General features: G+C 41.5%; 1 long non-coding RNA gene across 1 annotated transcript in view; it reads right to left on the bottom strand.

Annotated features, from left to right (window-relative positions):
* Positions 1-9,655: 9,655 nt before the first annotated feature.
* LOC124509688 (uncharacterized) overlaps positions 9,656-23,682 on the bottom strand; it is a 111,600-nt gene continuing 97,573 nt past the window's right edge. The window contains exon 3 of the long non-coding RNA XR_006961483.1: positions 9,656-9,800. This is a non-coding gene — a long non-coding RNA (uncharacterized LOC124509688). The remainder of the gene's footprint in view (positions 9,801-23,682) is intronic.

Genomic DNA, 23,682 nt, shown 5'->3' with positions numbered 1-23,682 from the left:
CATATGTATATATATGTGTCCCCCTCAAATTCATGTGTTGAAGCTCTAACCCCTAGTATCTCAAAATGTAACCTTATTTGGAGATAGACTCTTTTTTTTTAAACTGCTTATTTATTTTTGAGAGAGAGACAGAGTTCAAATGGAGGGAGGAGCAGAGAGAGAGGGAGACACAGAATCCGAAGTAGCTCCAGGCTCCAAGCTGTCAACACAGAGCCTGACATGGGGTCGAACCCACGAACCATGAGATCATGACCTGAGCCGAAGTCAGATGCTTAACCAACTGAGTCACCCAGGTGCCCCTGGAGATAGACTCTTTAAAGAAATAATTAAATTAGGGGCCCCTGGGTGGCGCAGTCGGTTGGGCGTCCGACTTCAGCCAGGTCACGATCTCGCGGTCCGTGGGTTCGAGCCCCGTGTCGGGCTCTGGGCTGATGGCTCAGAGCCTGGAGCCTGTTTCCGATTCTGTGTCTCCCTCTCTCTCTGCCCCTTGCCCGTTCATGCTCTGTCTCTCTCTGTCCCAAAAATAAATAAACGTTGAAAAAAAAAATTAAAAAAAAAAAAAAAGAAATAATTAAATTAAAATGAGTTCATTAGGGTGGGTGCAAATGCAATATGACTGGTGTCTTTATAAAAAATAAAAAGAAATTTAGACAACAGACGTGTACACAGGGAAGATGATATGAACAGACACAGGACAAGATGGCCACATACAAGTCAAGGAGAGAGGCTTAGAAGAAATCCTTTCTGTCTTGGTCCACAGACGGAATCAACCCTATCAACACCTTGATCTCAGACTTCCAGCCTCTGAGAACTATGAGAAAATAAATTTCTGTTGTCTAAGCCAAAAATAAAAATAAAGTGCAGACAGAGAAAGAGAAGTCCTCAAACAACAAGAAAGGATGGTTCATGACATATTAAAAGGAAAAAAAAAAAAGAAAGTAAATGTTATCAAAACACCTGAACTAACCTTGAATCCTTACTCTCTGATAGGCATTATTCTAAATTCTTTATATGCAACAGGGTGCCTGGGTGGCTCAGTCAGTTAAGCGTCCGACTATGGCTCAGGTCATGATCTCATGGGTTCGTGGGTTCAAGCCCCGCACAGGGCTCTGCACTGGCGGTGCAGAGCCTGCTTGGGATTCTCTCTCTCCCTCATTCTCTGCCTCTTTCCCACTTTCACTTTGTCTCTCTCAAAATAATAAATAAACTTTAAAAACTAACTAAATATGAATAAATTCTTTATATGCAACAATTCATTCACCACAGAGATGCTCTGTGGTAACCTGTACAAGATGCTCTTGGTGCTCTACCCTACACCCTCAGGCCCCCACTTCCGTGTACTCCAACTACCTGAATCTGCCAAGGGTTTGGTCCACAGTACGGCAGCCTGGAAGTGCCAAAGTGCCAAGGATTTGACAGTCTCTTGAGCAACCCTCAACCAAAGGCTATGGCTTGTTAGTGTATAAATACCCCGGCTCCCTCACTCCCAATGTCGGAAGACTCTGAGGGTCATGTTCTATACCTTTTCCCAGAGTTCTACGATGGGATTAGGCCCCAGTGGTCCAGAGTTGTTTCTTGCTGGATAATCCACCATTTTATGACCTCCCTTCATGGACTAACTCCCCTACCAATGTTTTCCTTTATCTCCCAAATAAACTATTTGCTCTTAAACCCTTGCCCCACAGCCAGCTTCTGGAGAATCCAAACTAAGATATAAAAAAAAAAGAACATAGAATATCTGAGAACTAACATTTAGAAGAATATAAACATATAAATGCAACTGAAAAACAATCACCAATATGTAATGGTTGCCAGTCACCAGCTCTCCAGGCTTGACAAGAATGTGTATTTAAACTCACATTAAATCTTTTAAAAGGCAAAACTCTTCCAAGATAATAAACACCACTCAGAGATTTCTTACTCTACCAGGCATCAAAGCCTTTTTTCTTTTAAGTTAAAGGGAAAAAACAAACCCTCCAAATGTCTACCCGGAAATATTAGCTTGAAAAGAGCCCAACTTTGCTTTTCTAAATCCTCTGTAGTTAAAATTAGATACATCTGTTACCTGATGTTAGTGGGATCCTAACTCCTTCCATTCACAAATTTGAGCTCACTAGAAAATAATATTTTATAAATCATGTTTTAAGAGACCACAACAAAGACAAAAATATATTAAAATAGTGTCTCCATGCACAGTCTCTCAACTTACTAAGCTGCTTTTGTAAACACTGGAGAGTAGAAATCCTACTGATATGTTCTATGTTTTGTATTGATCATGCTAATCACAGTTTAATGAAATTTTTGCTATGTTGCAATTTTTTAAATGTGTCAGAATATACCAGCAATCAACAAAAATAATATTAAATATAAAGTCTTGTACTGAATTTTTAAAACAGTAACACTATAGTAGGATAAGAATAGGGGAGAAATTAATGAAATGATTGAGATTTTGTTCATAGTCCCTGATTATTTCCATCAGTGGCCATTAATTTGTTTAAAAGGGCTTTTGCGACTCACAGTTAGGATAAAATTTCATAAGTCTTCCATTTTGTACAAGGCAACCTGGTTCAGTCAACATTTCCAATTACCAGCCACACTGTGGGCTCTATTAAACAAATAAAAACTCTTGGGAATATATAAACAGAAATATAAGTTAAATATCTGCTTGTAGATTCCACTTGATTAGGGTGAAATGTGCAGTCCACGATATTTGGGACAGCTTCCTATTTAACTGATAAATGTTGCTAATAAAGCTGTTCCTACTGTCCTGCATGAAAATGTGTATGTTGAAAAAATTATGAAAGAAGGTATTTTTAGCCCAGGAGATAGACTCTACATATTGAGGTCTGTAAAAGCCTTTCATATGGAGAAGAATTCTTGCCATTGTATTTGAGACATTATGACACAGAAAAAATATCACTTAATATATTTGAGGCCATAACTTTGGGCTTTTATTTTCCTTTCATTCAGTTCAATAAACTTTAATGTTTAAATCTCTACTTTTGTAGATATGCCCTGGTAAACTCATTTCATATGGTTTTAAAATCCCCTTTTATATGGTTTGGCTCATAGATACTATATATATATATATATATATATATATATATATATATATATATAATGTTTATTTTGAGAGAGACAGAGAGAGAGTGTGTGTGAATTGGGAGGGGCAGAAAGAGAGGGAGAATCTCAAGCAGGCTCTGCACTGTCAGCACAGAGCCCAGGTGGGGCTCGAACTCATGAAACCATGAGATCATGATCTGAGCCGAGATCAAGAGTCAGACACTTAACCAACTGAGCCACCGAGGTGCCCCAGATACTATATTTTCATTAAAAAATTAGATAAAATAGCACGGAAACTGTAATAAAAACCATTACAAAAGCAACAAAGGCTAACATTTGTTCAATGCTTACTGTATGCAACATATTCTTTATATACACTAGCTCATTTCAAGCTTATAACGACTCTATGAGGTATTATTATTATTATCCTTATTTTAGAGATGAGAAAAATAGGCACAGAGAGCTGAAGAGCTTGCCCAAGGTCACACCACTGGGGATGGCAGACTCCATCCCAGCATCCTAGACAAACCCTTGGTGCTAGCTTGTAGTTAGCCATAGCTGAGCCAGCAAAAATCAGTTGTCTAAAGTCAGTACTGAACAAATATGAGACACCGAACCTTGGTTTGTGTCTATACTTCTCAAGAGATGTTCTTAACGACCTTTGTTTTACTTTCCAAACGGTTTTACTTGTGCTGCCTTTGAAGCCAACTTCATGTCAAAGGGATTAATCACACTAAAGAACTAAGTCTAGAGGCAGGGTTCATTTGGTTTTGCCAAACTCTGAGGATGCTAAAGGTTGGCTGAGGGGATTTAGGAAAGGAGCTGACAACATAATAATTTTTTAGCTTCTTTAAAAAAATTAATCGAAGTACAGTTGGCATACAATATTAGGTTCAGATGTATAACATGATGGTTTGACAATTATATACATTACAGCAAGTCTAGTTGTCATCTGTTACCATACAAAACGGTTACAATCTTGATTACATTGCCTATGCTGTACTTTTCATCTCCATGACTTATTTATTTTATAACCAGAAGTTTGTACCTTTTAGTCCCCTGCATTTATTTTCCAACCCCCTACCTCTCTCCCCTCTAACAACCACCAGTTTGTTCTCTGTATTTATGAGTCTGTCTCTGTTTTTTTGTTTATTTGTTTGTTTCCTTGTTTGTTTTGTTTTTTAGATTCCCATATGAGTGAAATCATATGGTATTTGTCTTTCTCTGTCTGACTTATTTCGTTAGCATATTATGGACCCTCTAGGTCCATCCATGCTATTGCAAATGGCAAGATCTCATCCCTTTTCATGGCTGAGTAATATTCGGTGTGTGTGTGTGTGTGCATGTATGTGTCCACATCTTCTTAATCCATTTATCTATGGTGGACATTTAGGTTGCTTCCATATCTTGGCTATTATAAATGATGCTGCAATACACATATAGGCATATATCTTTTCAAATTAGTGTTTTCATTTTCTTTGGATAAATACCCAGAAGTGGAATTGCTGGATCATAAGGTAGTTCTATTTTTTTCGTATTTATTTATTAATATTTAGAGAGAGTGAGCACAAGCAGGGTAGGGGCAAAGAGAGAGGGAGAGAGATAATCCCAAGCAGGCTCTGTGCTATCAGCGCAGAGTCCAACACAGGGCTTGATCTCATGAACTTGAGATCATGACCCAAGCTGAAATCAAAAGTTGGATGCCCAACTGACTGAGCCACCCAGGCGCCCCAAGGTAGCTCTATTTTTAATTTTTTGAGAAACCTTTATACTGCTTTCCATAGTGGCTGCACTAATTTACATTCCTAACAATAGTGCACTTAATTTATTAACCCCTGTCTTGCCTGATTCTTCTAGTCCTATCTTCTACAGCTCTCAACTACCACTATAGTAACCTGGATAATCTTCTCCAAAGATATCAGGTCCTAATCCCCAGAACTTGTGAATGTTACCTTATTTTGAAAAAGGGTCTTTATAGCTGTGATTAAGTTAAGGATCTTGAGATGAAGAGACTGTCCTAAATTAGGTAGGTGGGCCCTAAATGCAATTGCATTTATCCTTATAAGAGGGAGGGGCAGAGGGAGATTCTACACACACAGAAGGTAATGTGAAAACAGAGGTAGAAACTGTAGTGATGTGGCCACAAGCCAAGGAAGAAACACCAGCAGCCACAGACGCTGGAGGAGACAGGAAAGGATTCTTCCCCTAGAGCCTCTGGAGGGAGCATGGCCCTGCCCACATCTTGACTTTGGCCCACTAATACTGATTTCAGACCAAAACCGTGAGAGAATAAATGTGTGTTGTTTTAAGCCATCAAGTCTGTGGTCATTTGTTACAACAGCCACAGGAAACTAATACAGCCGATGATCCTCGCTGAGACCTTATGTTCCAGCTTTGAAGAAGAAACCGAAGTCCTGTTTTAGTGTGTGGTTTTATCAGGAAAACGAGCATCTGAACCGTGATCCAGGATTTTCCTCAGTGACTGACGTCAGCACAGAACATCACTGGTGTGGTGCGTGTGTCGGGGGCACTTCCTAAGCCACGTGTCCCTTTTTAGCTCCTGCTGCCTGCTGCCATCGCTGCTGCCTTGGGTTATCCCACCCGCACAACCATCCTATGACCTTGGAAGATCAAGAAGAGAGTCACTGGGTCCCAACGGATGGGAAATGCCTGATTTCAAATGTCACTGAGGTGGTGTGTAGAGAGGTCAACAACATGGGCCTAGGAACAATGTGTGACGTCCTGCCTCAGGCTCATTTAACAAACGAACACTTTTTCCATGCTGTTTGGCTGCCTGGTGCCTCTGCCCACCCTACCTGTGTTAGGATGATTTTGGACATCCTGCCTCCCAAGGCAGAAGGCAAACACTTAGTTTCTCAGATATACTTGCAGCTATGGTGTGGGTATGCAATGATGCTCCCATGAGCGTTTGCTTTGGAAGACAGTGAAGGCGGAGGGATGGCACAGAATCCATTCTAGTGAGGGCAGCAGAGCCTGAAGAAGAGACTTCCAGCCTCCGGGGCAGTGGTGGCAGAGAGCCTAGGGGGAGCATCCCATGCCCAGCACCAGCCCTGTAAGCTACAGAGCTCTCGCCCAGCAGTGGGAGCAGTCTGACAGCACAGTTCAGGCTTACAGGCCTGATTCTCTCACCACCCTAGTGATTCTGTGAGCCCCCTCTTACTATGCCTCAATATATTCCTTTTTGTTTAACCTATCAGAATGGATGTTGTTTGCAACAAAGAACCTGCCTGATGCGTCTGCCTTGTGGTTGTGTATTCCCACCATCACTGTGTGGGTGCTTCAGACACAAGATAGGCCTGGTGGGGACTGTGAGACTTGGTTTTCCTGATCCCTACTTCTCGTAACCCAACCTTCCATAGCTTATCAGGAGATAAGTGGTAGCTCAAGACAGGCAGGAATTTGGGATTTTGAGATCCTGAACAGATCAGCTCTTAAGGCTGGTGGGATTTGGCAATGAGCACAAAAGTGCACGTCGGCCCTTGTGTTCATTTGGTGAGGCCTGTCCCAATGCGCTGTAGGAATGAGAGCCTCGCCCTATTCCACAGCCCCTCAAAGGTGGCAGGACTGCCCCAAACATGTTACACAATGGTGCCAGGGACACAGATCTCTCTAGCTGAACTTATTTCTCTCTCTCTCTGTTTAAAATGTTTATTTCTTTATTTTGACAGAGAAAGACTTAGAGAGTGAGCAGGGGAGGGGCAGAGAGAGAGGGAGAGAGAGAATCCCAAGCAGGCTCTGCACTGCCATTGCAGAGCCTGACACGGGGCTCAATCTCACGAACCGTGCGATCGTGATCTGAGTCGAAATCAAGAGTCGGACACTTAACCCACCGAGCCACTGAGGCGCCCCTGAACTTATTTCTTAATTCACACAATTAATGTCCTTATCAGATGCCACCTGACATCATGGTCTGGTTGTTTCACTGATACCTAACAAGACTGAAAACTCCATGAGAGTGGAGCCCCATCTCCTCCTTCTCTTGGCTCTTTGTGGTGCCTGGCTCAGAGGTGAGCACACAGGCATGGTGCAGCACCACTGGATGTGAGAGCACAAGAGGCAGAGAAGCAGCCTTCACGTCAGTCAACCCTTTCTGTTCATATTGCCCTCTGAAGAAAAAGGATGTGATGACATTGGTGAGCACAACTTCCTTGCTGCTTCTGAACTCTCAAGAGGAGTGGCAACATTTTCCTGAGACCAGAGCTCTGGGGACAACCCCTCAGACTCCCTTTCACCCTCACACTGTCACGAGACCTGAATATCCCATTGTGTAAGGGCCAACTTCTTTTTTTTTTTTTAATTTAAATTCAAGTTAAATAACTCTACAGGCTTCAGGAGTAGAACCCAGTGATGCATCTCTTACATAGGATACCCAGTGCTCATCCCGAAGAGCGCCCTCCTTAATGCCTATTACCCATTGAACCCATCCCCCTACTCATCTGCCCTCCAGAAACCCTCAGTCCGTTCTCTGTATTTAAGAGTCTCTGATGGTTTGCCTCCCTCTCTGTTTTTATCTTATTTTTCCTTCCCTTCCCAAGGGCCAACTTTTAATTGATGATCCATTCACAACTAGTTGTTACAATCAAAAATGTACTTTAAGGGTTTATTCTCATGATTAAAAACTGTTGCACTTGCCATTTGTGTTTAGAATTCTGAAGGCTTCATGGGAATTATTGGTTTTTCACTGGCACCTGTCATTCACTTTATGCAAGTTGGTGGGAAAACTGTGGTTTAGTTCCTCACCTTCCTTTCAGTGTAGATACTCATATAATTACATAATTCATAGAATAAATATAGTTGGAATTCCAGAACTATATAGAGTTCCAACTGTATATGATAAAATGGTATCTTTTTTTATTTTTTTTTTTAATTTTTTTTTTTTCAACGTTTATTTATTTTTGGGACAGAGAGAGACAGAGCATGAACGGGGGAGGGGCAGAGAGAGAGGGAGACACAGAATCGGAAACAGGCTCCAGGCTCTGAGCCATCAGCCCAGAGCCTGACGCGGGGCTCGAACTCACAGACCGCGAGATCGTGACCTGGCTGAAGTCGGACGCTTAACCGACTGCGCCACCCAGGCGCCCCGATAAAATGGTATCTTTATGCAAATTTGAAAATAGCACACTTTTTCAATTTATTTCACCAGTCTGGACCTCATGCCTATGAGATGGTGTTTTTGGTTTTACATTCTAGGAATTCTGTTAGGTTAAGCCTGGAATCACCTGGCTTGTAGTTTAAGTATTGGTTCATTGGAAACAAGTCGGGTGTCCATCCTATTTCCTACTGTATTGTAATTTTTATTCTTGCTTCTTAACCTTATTATGGTGCCCCTCCCCCATCCTGAACAATTATATATCTTTTTTGTCGGTAGTGGCTTCCATGATAAAGCAATATATCATCCCACCAGAGAGGTTCTGGATTTATTTCTTTATTAGCTGCTGAGCCAAGAACATTATAATGCACAAGGCGAATATAATAAGAGCTACATGTGGGACTGTTAACCTGGCAGGGCCTCACACAAAGGCAGTGAATTATTATTCCTGTCAGCCATTTGAAATGTGACTGCATCCACAGGGAATAACATGACCCTTTAACTCCACTTGGTTAAGATATTTACTTCTCTGCCCTGTCTTCAGCCACCAATCCATCTTTTAGAATAGTGACTTTCAAGCTTTTCTGAGCTCAAACCACAATAAGAAATACATTTGATATTGCGCACGTGCACACACACACACACACGGGAATATACACACACACGCATGCACAAGAATATAAAACCAAGCCATTTAACAAAATAATATTTACTCTCACTACTTGTGATAAACGTTGATAATTTCTACTCTCTTCTAATTAATAAGATAATTGACTGATACCAAATCAATTTCAAAGACCTACTAATGAGTCTTGAACCACAGCCCAACAAACACAGTTTTAGAATCTATTCCTCAGGTAGTCAAATTACAAATCAGAAGTATCTTCATTTCCTCGACTCCGTTTTGTTATTTCCTATGGGACTTACTTCCATATTTCTAAGTAACAATATATTCTTTATATATATTTAGATCATATATATTTTATATATATTATATATATTTATATATATTTTTGTATATCTATATATATTATATATCTATATATTTTCTTCGTATGGAAAATGAGGACTTAGCTCCCTTTTGTGTACCTTCTTCAAATATTCACATATTTCCCCTCCTTACCTCCCAATATATCATGAGTTTCTGATTAAGTCAACATTCATTATTTATATTATCATGGTTGTATGTATCAGTCAGGGTCCCAGCAAAAAATAGATGGCACACTCAAATAGGGTAATTGGAGAAGAATTAATAAGGGACCATTTGTAAAAGTGTGGGCAGGGTACAGGAAAACCACAGGAATAGGGCTGTTAGAACTGTAGGGGTTCTGTTACCACACCTGGGCGCAAAGGACCTGGAGATCTAGAAGTGTATAGAGAGAGCCACCTGATAGCAAATGTAAACATTTTGAGGGCATGCAGGCAGCCCTAGCATGAGACAATCATGCTAGGAAGACAGACAGGGAACCACATACCCTCGACTCAACTTCTTTCCTCCCTCTGATCTCCTGCTGAAGCTTCCCAGGGGAAGAACTCACCTGGAAGCCAGAGGGCATGGGGGCCTGTTGGTGGAGTCCATAGAGGTCTGCTTCCAGGGCACAGGGCAGGTAGAGGAGGTTGGATGAATCTGGAAGGCAAATTATGTAACTAGTATTCACGGCTGAGCACATTTAGTGTTTTTTATTTTCTTAAATAACTTGTATTTGCCTTGGAGTTAGTGGTTGGCTCTTTTTATGAAAAACATTTTTTTGGTTTTTATGTCTTAAATATATTTTTAATTTTTACTAAAGTTATCCAAACTCCTAGACAATCAATCAGTTCTACAAGGCTAATAATGAAAAAAAACAGTCTTCCACACCCCATCACCTCCATTTTCCATTCCCCAAAGGCAACCATTTGCTTCCTTTTTAGCTGTTTCTTTTGGTATTTCCCTTCACATCACTAAATAACACATTTATAATGATAACTCTTGCTTTGTGTGGTATAGGCATTATCTACCTATGTCTCAATTTGAAAAATGAAGGTTTTTTGCTCTTGCATGGATTCCCCCTCCTTGGTCACCACATATAGCCACACTTTCCATTTCCCAAGCTTCCCAATAGAGATATATCATAATTGGGCTAAACCAATATTCATTCTTTATATTATTATGATTATGTAAATGTAATTCCTGGCTAAGCTATGTAGTACTCCACAATTACTTTTTTTCTTTTTTTTTTTTGAGAGAGAGAGAGAGCACGCAGGTGCACATGAGCACAAGTGGGGGAGGGGCACAGGGAAAGAGAGAGAGAATCTTTTTTTTTTGGAAAAGGATACTTTATTTATTTATTTATTTATTTATTTATTTATTTATTTTATTTTGAATATATGAAATTTATTGCCAAATTGGTTTCCATACAACACCCAGTGCTCATCCCAAAAGGTGCCCTCCTCAATACCCATCACCCACCCTTCCCTCCCTCCCACCCTCCCCATCAACCCTCAGTTTGTTCTCAGTTTTTAAGAGTCTCTTATGCTTTGGCTCTCTCCCACTCTAACCTCTTTTTTTTTTTCCTTCCCCTCCCCCATGGGTTTCTGTTAAGTTTCTCAGGATCCACATAAGAGTGAAAACATATGGTATCTGTCTTTGAGAGAGAGAGAATCTTAAGCAGGCTCCATGCTCAGCACAGAGCCCGACATGGGGCTCGATCCCATGACCCTGGGACATGACCTGAAATCAAGAGTTGGACACTCAAGTGACTGAGCCACCCAGGTGCCCCAGCCCATTGATTACTTTTCTTTGCTTGCTCAACTTTTTCATTTTCCTGTAATTAATAGCTGTCTGTTTTTCTCACTTGTGTTGTTTCCTATCCACTTATAATGAATTCATTCCCCAATCTTCCCTCATTGTCTAAATCTCCTTTCAATATGCTGAAATTCATCAAGTACTCCATCAATTTCATCCTCTTGAAGAAGTCTTTCCTGGATAGATCTGATCTATTCCACTCTATATTGGTCGCTTTTTACTCCTGGGGCTCAGCTGCTGCCTTGAAGTTTCCTTTTACTATCATCTTTGATAATCCTGTCCCTCTCTCTCATTACATTCTTGGTTCCCATAGGTTTCTCTTTCTTGGTTCTTTTTCTTTTCTTCCTTCCTTCCTTCCTTCCTTCCTTCCTTCCTTCCTTCCTTCCTTTGAGAGAGAGAGAGAGAGAAAGAGAGAAAGCATCAGTGGGGGAGATGGGCAGAGGGAGAGAGAGAGAATTGTAAGCAGGCTCCATGCTTAGCACAGAGCCCGATGTAGGGCTCAACCCCATAAAGGTGAGATCATGATCTGAGCCAAAATCTAGAGTTGGACGCTCAACTGACTGAGACACCCAGTCACCCCTCTCTTTCTTGGTTCTATCCATTGTTTTTATGGAGCAGCTCCAGTAGCTTCTGCGAATGGGGTGCATGGGAAGTAATTTATTGAGACTTTGCATATCTGAAAATATCTTTACCCTCACATTCACTGATTGTTTTTCAGGTATAGAATTGTAGGTCAGAAATTATTTTCTTTGGCATTCTGAAGGCATTGCTCATTCCATTGCCTTCTAGGTGCCAAGTGCTGCTGTTGAGAAGTTCAGACCCATTCTGGCACATGACCCTATGTAACTAATTTTTTTTCCTGAAATAATAAGGAAAATTTATTATCTCATGTAACAAGAAGTCCAAAAGGAGAGAAGTTTCATGATTGGTTAGCTCATCAACGGCCTACATTCTTTCCATCTTTATGTTCTTCCAGCCTCAGCTTGGAGGCCTTCCTAGGCTGTCTCCTCTCATGGTCATAAGATGGCTGCCATAGGTTCAGGCATCATATCCAAACACTACAATACACAGTAGCAGAAGAGAGTCATCTTTTTCTTTTATGTGTTTTTTAAAAAAAATGTTTCCTTATTTTTGAGAAAGGGGGGGGAGAGGGAGAGAGAGAGTGAGTGGGGGAGGGGTAGAGAGAGAGACACACACAGAATCCGAAACAGGCTCCAGGCTCTGAGCTGTCAGCACAGAGCCTGATACGGGGCTCAAACCCACGGACTGCGAGATCATGACCTGAGCTGAAGTCAGATGCTTAAATGACTGACCCACCCAGGTGCCCCTCTTTTGTGTCTTTCTTAAAATGAAAAAACATTTCACGGAAACTTCTCACTGACTTCCCTTTCCATATCTTTGGCCAGAGCTGGCTCAGAAAACTGCCTTTAATTCAATCACCAACAAAGGGGAATAAGATCATCTTGATTGGCTTGGACCATCATGCTGAAGATGTGGTCCCTTTTCCCGAGGAACAGATATCTGAACAAAGTTGGGATTCTGTTAGCAGGTAAGGGATGTGGCTGCTGATAGGCCACCAATTTACAGCATGGAGTCTGGCACATAGTAAGCATTTAATATATGTTAAGCTATTATTATTATTAACTCTTTTTAAAAAATGTTTATTTTTGTGAGAGAGCATGAGCAGGGGAGGGGCAGATGTGGTGGTGGTGGTGGGGTGGGGTGGGGAACAGAGGATCCAAAGCAGGTTCTGCGCTGACAGCAGTGAGTCTGATGCAGGGCTCAAACTCATGAACCTCGAGATGATGACCTGAGCTGAAGTCAGATGCTCAACTGACTGAACCACCCAAGTGCCCCTGTTGTTAACTCTTAATAGTTGTGTTAAACTTATCCAAATCACATACCTTCTAGAGCTCCAATTTCCTCATCTGTAAAACTGGGATAGGATCATCTGATTTGTTGGATCTTTATAAAATTAAGAGAGATTGCATGTGTAAAGTGCTTGATAAATGATAGCTATTTATTTTAGTTGCCTATGATTATTGCCAGAGTACTTGGGCAGCACATTGAGGCTCCAACAAAGATTCCTGAGGTCGGCTCCAGCCTGGTTTAACAAATTTTTTCCTGCAGCTTATTAGGATCTTTTCTTTGTCCCTTGTATTCTAAAATTTCATGACCATGTGCCTTGATATAGTTGTGTTTTTTACTTAGCCTTTGTGCTTGACACACAGTGAGCCCTTTCAGTCTGGAAACTGATATCCTTCAAGTCGGAGAAATTTTCTTGAATTATTTCTTCAATGATTTCTGCCTTTCCATTTTCCATGTGTTCTTATTCTGGAACTCATTCATATGTTGACCTTCTTGCCCGACGCGGTGCTCTTATTATCTTTTATCTCCTATTTTCCATCTCTTTGTCTTTTTGCTTCACATGCTAAGAGATTTCCTCAACTTTAGCTACCAGTCCTCCTATTGAGTTTTTCATTTCTGCTACCTTATTTTTAATTACCAAGAGTTCTTTCCTATTCTCTAAATGTTTCCTTTAGATTGGTTTCCTTTTTATTTGGTTGTAGTATCTTATTTTTCAGAAAATATTAAATATCAAAAATGATATCTCTCAGCATAGTCTCTGTTTCCTCCAGGTTCTTTTTCCCCCTCAATGTTTGGCCTCTGTCTTGTACCTTAGAGAGTTTCCCAAGATGTGTGGTAGTACCAGGATATCTTGCTCACATTTAAGATTATAACTGAGGGGCGCCTGAGTGGCTCAGTCAGTTAAGTGTCCAACTTTGGCTCAGGTCATGATCTCGTGGTTCATGAGTTTAAGCCCTGCACTGGGCTCTGTGCTGACAGCACGGAGCCTGCTTGGATCTTCTGTCTCCCTCTCTCTCTGCCCCTCCCACTCTCTCTCTCAAAAATAAATAAATATTTAAAAGAAAGAAAGAAAATCCTTTAAAAAATAAGATTATAACTGAAAAGCCTGATTGGAAGAGAGCTTGGTGGGGGCCATCGATTATAAATTTCACTATCATCTAGCTAGACCCTTATACTGATACCAGGATATTTATGTCTTTTGTCTTGGGCTGTCAAATTCTCAGAGAAGCTTCCAATCCCGTCTGGAGAATATATATCTAACTTTTAGTGAAGGTCATTTGGGAGAAGAGGGCTGAGGTCCAGAGGTTCAGTAAGCCTTTGTTTAATCCCTATTTTCAATACTGGATCCCACCCTCAACAGTGCTTAATGTCCCCCAGTCCAGAGACCCTCTACTCTCCAGAGAATACACCTTAGTATTCAGCTAGAGTTGGGGAGAGCAGCAGTTGCTTTGCTGAGGATAGAGATCTGGGTTTAACTTTGCTTCTACTACCAACATTGCCTGTTATTATGTCATTGTCTCTCAACTCTAAACCCAACCTTTCCGTACTCAGCTTTGCATCACTGGTGTTGAGACTCTTCAAACCATAGTAATTCGGCCAGCTATCCCTTGTTAGACTCTACCCACGGAGGGCAATAGAGGGAACCTGGAAGGCTGGGGAAAGAAGGATCACATTGCTTATTATCTTCCTACTGCTGTGAGCAGCCTCCCAGCAATGCTTCTTCGCTCCAGCAGGGGTTCCTTCCTGCAGCAACAGTTTAAGTCAGTTTGCAGTTTTTCTGACACTCAGAACCAGCTTCATGGTGCCCCCTGCACCAGAGACACCAGCACTGGCTGAACAGGAATCGCTCCTCAGGGGTCTGGGTCCCAGCCCCATGGGCTCCTCCTCCAAGCTTGTAGGTTCTAATAATTCCATCCTTCCCCCACCCCCTGCAGCCTGGGAATGGTAGCTGCTTCCTGTAGTTATTGTCTCCATGATATCTTAGAGTCCAACTTTATGTCTAATTAACAATTCTTTATATTAAATTCTTTCTGTTCAAATAATTGGTAGGGTTTTTCTGGCTCCTGACCAGATCCTGACCATTTCACCTACTTTCAATGAAACCTCTTGTTTTCCAGCCCCACTTACACCCCACTTCCAGAGGTATGGGTCGCCTCCAAATCCTGAGCCCTTCTGGAGTTTCACACCAGAAATTATCTTGCTTCTTGGTCTCCCTAACCCCCATGAGAAACTTGGGAGTTAGCCTCTTGTGATCTGTTGGATCAACAATGACTTGTCCATCTGCTTTCTTGCATCTGAGATTTTGTTGTTTTCTCTCCCAATCTCTTTGTCCCTGTAGGGTTTTGCTTTTTTAAACATCTTATTTATTGTCATAATAGAATATGGGAAAGGAAACTCATTACTTTTTTAAAAATAAGAACAAAAGACTCATTTTTTTAAAGGGATGGCAATGAACCGGGAAAAAATATTGCCACAAATCAGAATGGTCGGCTCCTCTGGGTGGGGGAGGGGGGAACAGAACGAAGTGGGTTCCAGGAGGAGGTAGATTTGATCATATTCAAATCCTACATATGAATTTCAACCATTCTGTGCATGATAAATTTCATAAATTTTGAAAAGGTAGACTTCAGTGTACAACTATATGAATTAGCGTGTATTCAACTGCATAGAATAGGAAATTGACCACAGAGGTTTAACCAACAAGAATATATTTTTCTTTCATAATGAAGAAGTTTAGGGGAAGGCAGCCCAGGGTTAGTATAATGTCTCCATAGCACCATGGGCAACCAGGCTCCTCCTTGCTTTGGGCGCAATCATGCTTGGCTTTTGTCTTTCTGCTTCTTAGATGGCTGCTTTACCTCTGATTATTGCATCCACAATCCAGGAAGAATGGCAAAGGACAAGGGGCAAAGGGCCAAAGAGACAAGCAAGCTCCGTTAGCTCTCCATTAAAAGGCTTTCCTTGTATACTTGAAACTAATATAATGTTGTGTCAATTTTTAAAAATAAAGTTTTCATTTTTAAAAATGAAGTTTTTCAAAAAGGGAAACCAGGCCATTGTGTGTTTAAAACATGCTTAAAATCAATTTGTGATAAAATAAAAAGTAAGAACTAGGGGCACCTGGATGGCTCAGTTGGTAGAGCATGTGACTCTTGATCTTGGGGTCATGAGTTTGAGCCCCACGCTGGGTGTAGAGATTACTTAAAAATAAAATATTAAAAAAAATCTTTAAAAAAACAAAACTAAAATCTGGGGGAAATTGTATGAAAAAAATGAGACCATGCTGTGCTTAAATTTACATTTATGGATACCTAAAATGGCATACCAGCCCCCTGGCACTATTTTCAAAATGTTCTTGCTCTCAGTTTATTTACTGTGAAGTGTCCACATTACAAAATGAAATGTGTGTAACTTTCACAAAGTATGCTTGGCCCCATGCGCCTTGGCTCTGTGATGTAAGTACAGAAGAGCAAAGGCACTGTGTTCACCAATATTAAGTCACTTGTGGGTACAATTTGATCTTACCTATTTATTGTCAGATTTAAAAATCATGTCATAAACACTTGGAAAATTTCCATATATGTCCGCATATATGTATGCCCATGAAAACTGTGTAATGGAGTTCCAAACAGTCCAATTTTTCTCATAAACCCAGATCTCTGTAGTGCATACCCTCTCTATGAATGTCACTAGGGAGCAAATACAAGCTACATACATATTTTTGTGCTCCTTTAAAATGTTTAAAAAAGGGGCGCCCGGGTGACTCAGTCAGTTAAGCATCCAACTCTTGATTTCGGCTCAGGTCATGATCTCACGGTTCGTGAGATCAAGCCCCGCATCAGGTTCTGGGCTGACAGAACAGAGCTGCTTGGGATTCTCTCTCCCTCTCCCTCTGCCCCTTCCCCGCTCATGCTTGCTCACTCTCTCTCTCTCTCTCACTCTCTCTCTCAAAATAAACATTTTAAAAACATAATAAAATGTTAAAAAAAAAAGTTTCCTGAGCACCCCAAGCAGCAATTTTGCCTATTTCTCATTGTCTAAGACTCTATCACCAGCTCCCCGAAAGAAGTCGGGAAAGGTCATGGTTTTACTTGGGAATGTTGTCACCCTGAACAAAACCAGAGCCACATGAGGAAGGACGATTTGGGAAGAGAGTTCTCTGTAGAGGGCTATTGCCATGCTGAGTAACCCCTCTTCTACCGGGGGCTGGGCGGGGGGTGGTGCTGCTGTCTGGTGCAAGCATTGTGAGAGGGGCAAGGAAGAAGGACAAAATGGATACTACACAGGCAACTGACAGTATCTCCCACAGTTGCCATAAAGATTAAAATAGAAAATATTTTATAGAGTCCCTGGCACGATGTCTGGTACGGTGTTATCACCCAATAAGTCTCAACCTCTGAAATACTATTTATCCCCAGTTATCTGGCCCATTAAAGAGAAAAAAAAATGGAAAGAACCAAATAGATAATTTCAGTAATGCTAACTATAAGAAACATTGTCCAGTGCTCTTTAATAGTTTTTTTTTTTTTCCAGTTTGAGGATGTACATTGAAACAGTACAACTCCTTCTGTGGGGAAGTCTAATCCATAAACTGTACAATCAGCTTGGTATGAGGGGAAATGTATTGTGTGTAGTTTAGCTTAGCTTTAGCTACTTATGGCTTTCTTTTAGCTCAGTCTCCAACCTGGCGAAGTGGATTCCATCCTTTTTTGGCCACCTATTCACTCTATTTCTAGTGCCTTATTTGTCTCCTCCTACCCTAGAACCCTGTGTTCTCTCTCCTCTGATTGGTATCTGTGTGGCTACACCATCATCATCACATTTGGATCATTTATGTCCAAATATTCATTAATACAAATGAGAATTAATAATGTTATAAAGGACAATATGGTACTAAAATGTTGCTGTTTTCGGTTAGAATGGTTTTGGTTGCAGGGAGAAAATACGTGGCTAAAACTGGCTTTAAAATAATGGCATTTATTAATTCATATAGTATGTTTGGAGGTAGGCGGTCCCAGAGTTGTCAATTTAGTGGCAGAATATCATCAAGGATTTGGTGTTTGTTTGTTTTTCTTACTATTTCCTCGTCTTTAGGATGCTGGGTTTTTAAAAAGTTTTTATTTTAATTCAAGTTAACATACAGCGTTATATTAGTTTTGTGTGTACAACATAGCAATTCAACACTCGCATACAACACCCAGTGCTCATCACAAGTGTATCCTTAATCCCCATCCCCTAATTCACCCATCCCCCCACCCACCTCCCCTCTGGTAACTATCAGTTTGTTCTCTATAGTTAAGACTCTGTTTCTTGGCTTCTCTCTCTCTCTCTCTTTTTCCTTTGCTCATTTGTTGTTTCTTAAATTCCATGCATGAATGGCATCATATGGTATTTGTCTTTCTCTGACTGACTTATTTCGCTTAGCATTATACTCTCTAGTTTCTTCCACATTGTTGCAAATGGCAAGATTTCATTCTTTTTATGGCTGAGTAATATTCCATTGTATATACAAACCACTTCTTCTTTATGGGATGGTGGGTTTTACCTTCACATTTGTGCCTTATGATCATAAGATGGTTGCAGCAGCTTCAAGTATTGCACCCTCACAAAATAGCATTGAGACAGGGAACAAAAAAAGGCGACTGGGGGAGGGGAATGCTTCCTGTCTTGTGTTCTTTTTTTTTTTTTTTTAAGTTTTATTTACTTATTTTTGAGACAGAGAGAGAGAGCAAGCACAAGCAGGGGAGAGGCAGAGAGAGAGAGAGAGAGAGAATCCAAAGCAGGCTCCAGGCTCTGAGCTGTCAGCACAGAGCCCAATGTGGGGCTCGAACTCACAAACCGTGAGATCATGACCTCAGCCGAAGTCAGATGCTTAACCGATTGAGCTACCCAGGTGCCCCTTGTGGTGTTCCTTTCTAAGAGTGAGCAAAACTTCCCCAAATTCTCCTCAGCAGACGTCCCCTCAGATTTCATTGGCCAAATCTGGATCATATGTCTGTGCCTAAATCCCTCACAAAAGGAATGAAATCACCCTAACTGTCTGGGAGTGGCAGGGAATGAGCACATGGCCATAGGAAGATGATTCTAGAAGGAGAAATGGGTTTGGGTAGGTAACCAACAGTGTTTCCTATATTTGGTAATTCTGAACTACTGCAGAATAAATCTGGAGTCAGAATACCTGGCCTGGGGTTCTGGCATCCTCATGTAGTACCTATGTGACTTCAGGCAGGGCAGGTCACCTCACCAAATTAAGGAAATAGATCTGAATTCTCTTTATAAACTCCAAGCGCTATGTGAATATGATAAGTCATCATGTAGATGGATTTCTTATTTACTTACGTACCAAGATATTAAAGTGGGGACTTCCTGATGCTGTTTTGTACCAACACAAGAGATATTATGTTCCCAAACTAGTATGGACAGGTGCACAGAGGCAGACTTTACAAGAAACTCTATGACTCTCAAATACCCTCAACAATTTTGATTATAAGGGCATCAAAAGAGGGGAGAGGGCAAGAGGATTTGTGAGGAGGATTCCTTGGAGAAGTCTATTGTATCCTTCACCCTGCCCCTGGGATGAGGGGAAGGGGCGAGATGCCCTCTAACCTCCAGCCTCATGAAAGAGGGCACTAAGGGGACGCCTTAAAGAGGTTGCTGTATGTTCCCCGTAGTTGGGGAAGCAGGACTGGAGCCTAAGTTAAGACAGCCTGTGGCAGTGGGAGAGAGTGGCTACACTGGAATCAGCCAGTACTCCCATGAGTGGGAGCCAGGGAGGTGGGGGAGTCTGGCTGGAGCTTTTGTTAACCTTTTTTGAAATATATGATACACATTAAAATGTGCAAAAAGGGGCGCCTGGGTGGCTCAGTCAGTTAAGCGTCCGACTCTTGGTTTTGGATCAGGTCATGATTTCACAGTTTTGTGAGTTCGAGCCCTGCATCTGGCTCTGCGCTGCCAGTGCGCAGCCTGCTTAGGATCTCTCTCTCTCCTCTCTCTCTGCCCCTCCCCTGCTCGTGCTGTTTCTGTCTCTCTCAAAACAAAACAAAACTCAACCCACCCCTTAAAATGTGCAAAAACAACAGGCTTGCAGATTGATGAGTTTTCACAAACTGAACATCCCCATGAAATGAGAACATTGCTTACCAGCATCCTCTAATTTCCTTTTGTACCTTTTCAGTCACTACTACCCCCCAGGGATAATCACTGTCCTGACCTCTGGTAGCCTAGATTAGTTTTGCCTCTTTTTGTTCTTCATATAAATGGAATCATACAGTGTGTACCCTTGAACGCCTGGCTTCTTTTGCTCCACATCATATTTATGAGATTCATCATATTGTTACATGTAGCTGTAGATAGTTTATTCTCACTGCTGTATAGCATCCTGTTGTGTAAATATTCCACAGTTTATTTATCCCGTCTACAGCTGATAGGCATTTTAGTCATTTCCAACTTGGGGCTATTATGAATAGCTATGGATGTTTGAGTGCACGTCTGTTAGTAAACATATGTACACATCTCTCTTGTGGATATACGTAGGAGTGGAGTTTCAGGGACACAGGGGTGGTATTTGTCAAATCTGGAGCAGTTTGAAGTCTCGCCTAAGAAGACTTCTTGGAGAGAATGTGGATTCAACAATGAAAGTCTAGGTAGAGCGCCCCTGCCCCTACCCTTCACCTCAGTCCCAGAACCAGGGGGCTAAAACGGGATGGCAGTTGGAAAAACAGTATATGGTCCCCATTATAAGAGCTGCAGTCAGAGGGACCCAGCAAAGGAGCCTCCCATGAGCCCCATGTAGGAAGCCATGTACCCAGGAACACAGCCTGGCCTCCAGAAACTTCAAAATTTAGCACAGCATTGGGCCTGTCTCAACATGGGTGTTGTAAAGGGCTGGTGCTGAAGAGGCTACCTATCAGGCTCCAGTTGTGGACACCTGGTTTTCATCAGAACAATTCCATTATGTGGCTCTGTAACCTTGGGAAGGTCATCTTCCCCTCTCTAGGCCTCACTTTTTTCATCTTTCTGATGTGTGGCTCCTTTCTGCTCTGAACTTCCAAGAATTGCCTGTGTTCTAAATGCCTTGAGAACAGGGCCCATATCTTCTCTTTCTTCTGTATTCCTAGAGAGCACTCAAAGCTAGAGCTCTATACACCAAGATCACTGGAGAAAAAATGGCTTGCAATTTCATTTTTTCTAAAGAAAAAAAAATCTGCTTTTATGAGTACAGTGATGCATCTAACAAGGATTAAATTGGGGCATTAAAATTAACAACATGGCAGGTGTACCTGTCCAAATATAGGTGTTACATTGTGCGCCAACTTTATGGAAAAATCCATTACCATTCTTGTCACACAACTGATATTCTCTAAAAGAACAGAGCAAAGACTGCCTGGTGCATTGTAAATTTATTGACTCACTATTTTATCCAAGGACATTGGGTAATTAGTAGATTCCAACATAGACCTAACGAATTCTTCTCTTCATCTCGGAACATGTTTTATCACTTGCTACTGCCTTATTTCTAATGCTTAGCATTTAAAGGTTATATTAAAAAAAAAAAAGCCTCCAGACATTATGTAGTCACTGTCTGGAACGGCATTATATTTCAACAGGATATTATCATTCAGGCAAGGAGGAATCATTTTTACTGGGTAGGAAATTATTCCATTGTGCGGTATTATTCGAGCAATTAGAATTCACATTGTGTGGCAAATTGTCAGATCTTCTCACTGGAGTCTGTTAATATAATGTTCATATTTAATATGTGGGGCTGCAGAGGGAAAAAGGCTTCCAGTAGAAGCACTGGGCACTCTAAAGGATTCAGGCAGCTGGGCAGGTGAGCCATAATATAATTTTGTTCCCAGGAAATTCTTTTGGGGTTCCCCTGAAGTTCCCTGTCTTACTTCACCAATCAGCAACCTTGCTTCCTTGGATTCATCCCTTTTAGCCAAGGAAAACTTAGCTTTGCCCCTTAGGGCTTTATAGGGAACTGACAACTTAAAATTTGGTGTTGTTCCAAAAGTTTGTTGGAAAATCTGTCTTAGAATTCAGAACAGATTTTCCTTAGTTCGTTAGGAATGACTTTGGTTCCCAAGCAGGCCCCTGGGAGCCATGTCACCCCTAATGAAGTGGGACTCTGGTATTAATGATGATCAGGAAACCAACTGTTGGATAGAGTGCTATTTCCCAGTGAGAATCCACTCTAAGATCCGACTTGGGAGAACAGAAACACAGCTTGCCTTCTCTACTCCCAGCTCCACTCTGCAGTCAGAAGAGGGGGTTCCTACAGCTTGGGGGATTGGAGCGTACCGGGCAGGAAAAGGAGTTGGCAGATGTCCAGAACACTGTGAGCAGAGGCACAGGCTTCCCAGCAGTGACAGAAAGAAGAAGGGAAAAGGAGCGGGGGTGGGCCCGGCAGTGATGCAGCAGCAGAGGTGGGAGTATTTATAGTTTTGGCTGCAATTGAGAGGAAAGTCCCTGGCCACAGGGATGATTTTGCTCATGGGATATTGGTAACTTGGGTGGTCGTAACTAAGAGACTTTCCCAATCAATGTACAAGTCCATGGTTTGACTTTATACTCAAGCCTCCTAAAACCTAACATTTCTTTCTGAGTTTACAAAATCATCATGGAATATTTCAGAGACACAAAAGGTATACAGAACAGTATAACAAACACCCAGCTTAAGGTATAAAACATTTCAGATATAGTTGGAGCCCTCTGTGCACCCCCTTCTCAGTCTCATTCCCTCTACCCTTGAGACAACCACAAATTTGATGTTATCATTTTTATGTGTATTTTTGTATTTTTATTACATGCATATCACACATATATATACATATTATAAATCCTACATAAATTATATCATATTATAAATCATTAGGGATGTACATTTAAACTAAATGATTTACAACATTTTTGCATATTTTAACATTTTATAAATAGTAGCATACCCTATGTATCCTGCAACTTGCTGTTTCCTTCCAACATTATGGGTTTTTTTGAATGTTTAGTTATTTATTTTTGAGAGAGAGAGAGAGAGAGAGAGCGCGCGCGTGCGTGCACAAGACTGAGCAAGTGGGGGAGGGGTAGAGAGGGAGGGGGACACTGAATCTCAAGCAGGCTCCACACTATCAGCGCAGAGCCTGACACAGGGCTCAAACTCACAAACCAAGAGATCATGACCTAAGCTGGAGCCGGATGCTTAACCGACTTAGCCACTCAGATGCCCCCAACATTATGATTTAAAAATTAGTATATGTTGGGCTCCTGGGTGGCTCAGTCAGTTAAGCATCCGACTTCAGCTCAGGTCATGATCTCACGGTTTGTGGGTTGGAGCCCCGTGTCAGGCTCTGTGCTGACAGCTCAGAGCCTGGAGATTGCTTTGGATTCTGTGTCTCCTTCTCTCTCCCTCTGCCATTCCCCCATTTGTGCTCTGTCTCTATCTCTCAAAAATAAATAAACATTTAAAAAATTAAAAAAAAATTATTCCACATTGATAGTGAGGCTCTGGGTCATCCATTTTAATTGTTGTATAGTATTCCATCTTACAAACAGATGCATCTTTCTTAACAGCCAGACGCAGAACCCAGCCATGAACTCACTCCTCTTTCCTGTCTCACAAAGGATGTTAGATTCTTAATTCACAACCACAGCAAGACCTCTTTCTAAGGGCCAAATTGTCCAGGTCCCTCATCCAGGCCTCCTTCCCTGGCCTCAGGAGAAGCTTTGTTGGAAATGGCAGGCTGCCTATTGAGTATGGACTCAGAACATCATCTGACCTTGAGAGAAGGAGTTTGCCTTTGCCACAGGATATGGATTTGAACAACTGCCTCTACCTCTGGTGGCAGAATGACTCATG

This window comes from Lynx rufus, unplaced genomic scaffold, assembly GCF_022079265.1.
Source record: "Lynx rufus isolate CCGP_SWC_20201006 ecotype Redwood Valley unplaced genomic scaffold, mLynRuf1.p SCAF_14, whole genome shotgun sequence".
Lineage (NCBI taxonomy): Eukaryota > Metazoa > Chordata > Mammalia > Carnivora > Felidae > Lynx > Lynx rufus.
Note: the sequence above shows the minus strand (reverse complement) of the source record. Positions and strands in the feature narration are given on the sequence as shown.